This window comes from Primulina eburnea, chromosome 1 (assembly GCF_022965805.1).
Source record: "Primulina eburnea isolate SZY01 chromosome 1, ASM2296580v1, whole genome shotgun sequence".
NCBI classification, from domain to species: Eukaryota; Viridiplantae; Streptophyta; class Magnoliopsida; order Lamiales; family Gesneriaceae; genus Primulina; species Primulina eburnea.
Window position 1 is genome coordinate 52,393,159 of NC_133101.1, and position 4,114 is coordinate 52,397,272.

The following is a 4,114-nucleotide window of genomic DNA, read 5'->3' on the forward strand; positions in this document are numbered from 1 at the left end:
ACACTAAACTTAAAAACAACAAATATTTTTTCCTTAATGACCAAATTTTAAGCTTATATTTTTAAATTTTTACATGCTATTACCGGCCAAATACAACTTATATCCTTCTGTATATTGTTTTCTTTTAATCAATTGTGGACTTCATATGCTTTGATTTTAAAAGTTATACCAATTGATATTACTTATTGTTTCATCTTCCATATTCACGATAAAATCCAGAAAGATTCACTTTTTTCTTTCAATGTTTTTCAACCATTCAAATTCTTTTTTTTTTTATTTTGTGCCTTTTTTGCAATCAGAAATAAATTCGTACATATTTTTCGATTGTAGAATTTATATTTTGTATCAAAGTTTTTTGATTGCACGTTCTGTACTCGTTGTTCTTCATCATTTTACATCGTTGTCCCATCAAATAACATGTGCTTCTGACAGTGTGTAACTTGTATCGAATCTTATGACACATTATTTCGGGCTGTCGATTAACCTTTGCCTTTTTTTCCTTTACTAATTATAAATATTTTTGCCTAGACTGAAGTAAGATCTTGGCTCATCCCTGAATGTATCCATATTGCTATATAATAAATTGAAGTTGGACTGGGCTAAAACCACCATAAATTAATTGAACAACAATTTTTTTTAAAAAAAAAAACCGAATCATTTATTGATTGTAACAAGAGTTTGTTTCCACGAATACATTTAAAAAGGATTAAAATTAGGCATCACCATTAATCATTTATAAATATTTTTGAGGTAATCAAATATATATACACACACACATATGTAAACTTCGAGTATTCTATATATAATTGTGTTTTTAGAGGAAATTGTGACCAATAAAATTCATTGCTCGGTCGGGAAAATAAAAATGAAAATTAAACTTCACTTTGATAGGCCATTGAACCCAAAATATTGCGGTGGTAATTTGAAACAATTGTTGTAGCCATGAGCCACCACTATTTTTCTATACTTGTTATTTTTTGTCCTAAGAAGTTGGACACAACGGTATTATTTTTGTAGAGTGTAACAAATCTACAACGTTGACCGGACGAACGAGCATTATTTTGTTTTGTTTTGTTTTTTATAATTAATGTTGTTAGCCAAAATGGTAAAATCGAAAATATGAAGACAACGAGTAAGGACCGTTGAATAATAAGAATGTAAAGACAAAACACCAAACGAAATAAACATACTATCAAAAGTATAAAAGTCGTGTACATAAGAATAACAAGAAAAATTAAGCCAAACCAAAATCTGTAACAAGAAGAGATATCAAGGAACTGGCATTTAAGCGGGCAGACAAGGAGAATGCATTATCTCCCACTCTGCAAACAAAGAAATAGTGAAGGACGAGAGGGTTGATGAGGAGATTGTTCATTTGAAAAGAATGAAGGCCGAGGCCATAGTGCGGAAGGAATTGGGGTAGAGTTGGTCAATAGGTACACCAAAGAACTTGACGATCTCGATGTAGAAAAGAGGGATGGGGAACTAGAGATTATTTCTAACTTGGTCCCGGAAGAAAGTAGTGTAGCCGGAAGGAGGGTTGTCTCCCCTGTCAGAAGGGCCAAGGATTATGATAGGAAAAGAAGAAGGAATAAAGCCAAGAATCCTAAGCTCTTCGTCCGCTCCCGAGCGCAAGGTGCTGCTCATCGAAGCGAACCAGGGAGTTTCGATGGTCTCGTATCGGAGGGAGGAAGCTAGGGCTTTACACTTACCCTTGCTCTTTTTCAGAGCTCGGGGAGGGCCTGAAGATGAAGGTTTCGAGAAAGAAGGTTTTGACTGAAGGGCTTTGGGTCTTTTCGAAGTATAAGTAGGAAGATGACAAGGGGAAGGAGAAGGGGAGGAGTCGGAGCGCAGCGTGGTGGACTCGTCACTAGGCGAGCCTCACACATTAGCTCCAGAGGTAGAATAGGTGGAATCAGACATTTTAAAGAAAGTGAAGAAGAGATTACTTACGATGGTGGTGGAGGGGAAAGTCGGTGATTGAAGATCGTCGAAGAGGATGAGCGCCAACTGGTACCAGGATTGCTTTGCCAAGACCTATATATCCAGTAGGTCTTGGGTTCAAATCATGGGAAGGTAAAAGCTCTAGTGCCTGGGCTGGAGAAGTCCTATGAGTATTGACGCATGAGAAAGCCCGTGAGGGAAAAAGACCCAAGATCGGGATAGCCCATGGTCGTTACATCACATGTCTATAACTTGAGTGTCCGGTTTGTACAATTGAATTCTTCCGCTTGTTTGTCCTTCTCGTCATTCTCGTTCCCTTCACTTCGACTCTTGCATCTTTCGCTTCGACTCTTGTACCTTTCGTTCGCTTTGTTTTCTGCCCAGTGATCTGTCTTTCTTCCCCCCGCTTCGTCACGCTCAACTTCTCCCTCCATCTTTTGCTGCTCTTTCTCTTTTCCTTTCGCTTCATGTTGTTCACCTTCAGACGGTATTGTTCCCGGCCACCCGCCGTCAATTGCTGCTCTTTCTCTCTTCTTTTCCCTTTGTTTCGCCAACACAACCTTTGCTACCTCAACTTTTCTTATGGTTGTACGAATATGTTAAAAAATCTACTAAATAATATGAGAACATATAAAATTAGAACAATAATGAACATCATCATGAACCATATAGTTAAAACTACCCACATAAATTAATTGAAATATGCTTCAAAGTTATTCATTTAAATGTTGAAATCAATTTCCCGACTATCTTTTTTCAGGTATAATTTCATATACTATATTTATTTCTTTCATTAAACTTCGTTTTTTCCTCTTGAAAATTTTCAAATTTTAAAAAAATTAGCTATATCTTATCTCACTTTTTTTTATCAACCAAATGTTATTTTATATGTTTAGTTTTGCATTACGATATACAGTACAAACTCTTGCTCGACAAAAAAAAATTGAATTCCTTTCAATTTGAAAATTGTTTTATTGTTTGTAACAGTGTTCATTTTTTTGACACACAACACAGAAAAATGATGAATAATCTTGCTTCAACGCCACAAATGTCAAAAATAAATCATGTGATGACTAGCCTTTCTTTTTTATTGAAAATAGTAGCTTTAATCAACACGTATCAATAGTTGTTAATGACTCATCTAAAAAAACCATCTCTTTTGTCATATATAGATATCTACTTACCTTATTTATTGCTTCAAAGTTAGTTAATTATTTTACCATACTTTCACTCTCTTTATTAGCTATATCTTTTGTTCATCATCAAATCTAATGGAAAACAACTCATACTGTACTTGTATCGACTGTGGACAATGTTACTACAACTATCTATTTTAAAAAGAAGTTGAAGTTATGATGAAAAAACTGTTCTTCATCATTTTTCATCGTTGTTTCATCAATTAACATGTGCTTCTGGCCGTGTGTAACTTGTAATCGAACCTTATGACACATTATTTCGGGTTGTCGATTAACCGATGTCTTTTTTACTTTACTAATTATAAATATTTTTGTCTGAACTAAGATCTTGGCTCAGTCCTGAATGAATCTAAATTGCTATATGATAAATTGAAGTTGGAGTGGGCTAAAACCACCATAAATTAATTGAACAACAATTTTTTTTTTAAAAAAAAACCGAATCATTTATTGATTGTAACAAGAGTTTGTTTCCACGAATACATTTAAAAAGGATTAAAATTAGGCATCACCATTAATCATTTATAAATATTTTTGAGGTAATCAAATATATATATACACACACATGTTGGAATTCGCTGAATTCGTTGAATTTTAAACGTGGTGGTTGGCTACATTTCAGAAGACGGAAGACGTGTTTTACGCGTATAAAACGCGTGTTCACACGGACAAGGGAGGAGCTCTATTTATAGAGCCTCCTGTCAATGTGAATACGCGTTAAAAATGCGTATTCTTATTCAACACGTCCCTTCAATTCAGCCGACCACGTTTTTATTTTCAACCAATTATTCTTCAGCCTCTTCCTTTGACTTTTCTGCCGACATTTCTCCCACTTGGAGATTTGATTGAGAATCAAACACATCTCCACACATCCTTTCAATCTTGCCATTACCTGCTGCTTACGTTTATGCTAGGCCACTTGAGGATCTACACCACTCAAACTTATCAGTGTTCACTGGCTTGGTCAGAAAATCAGC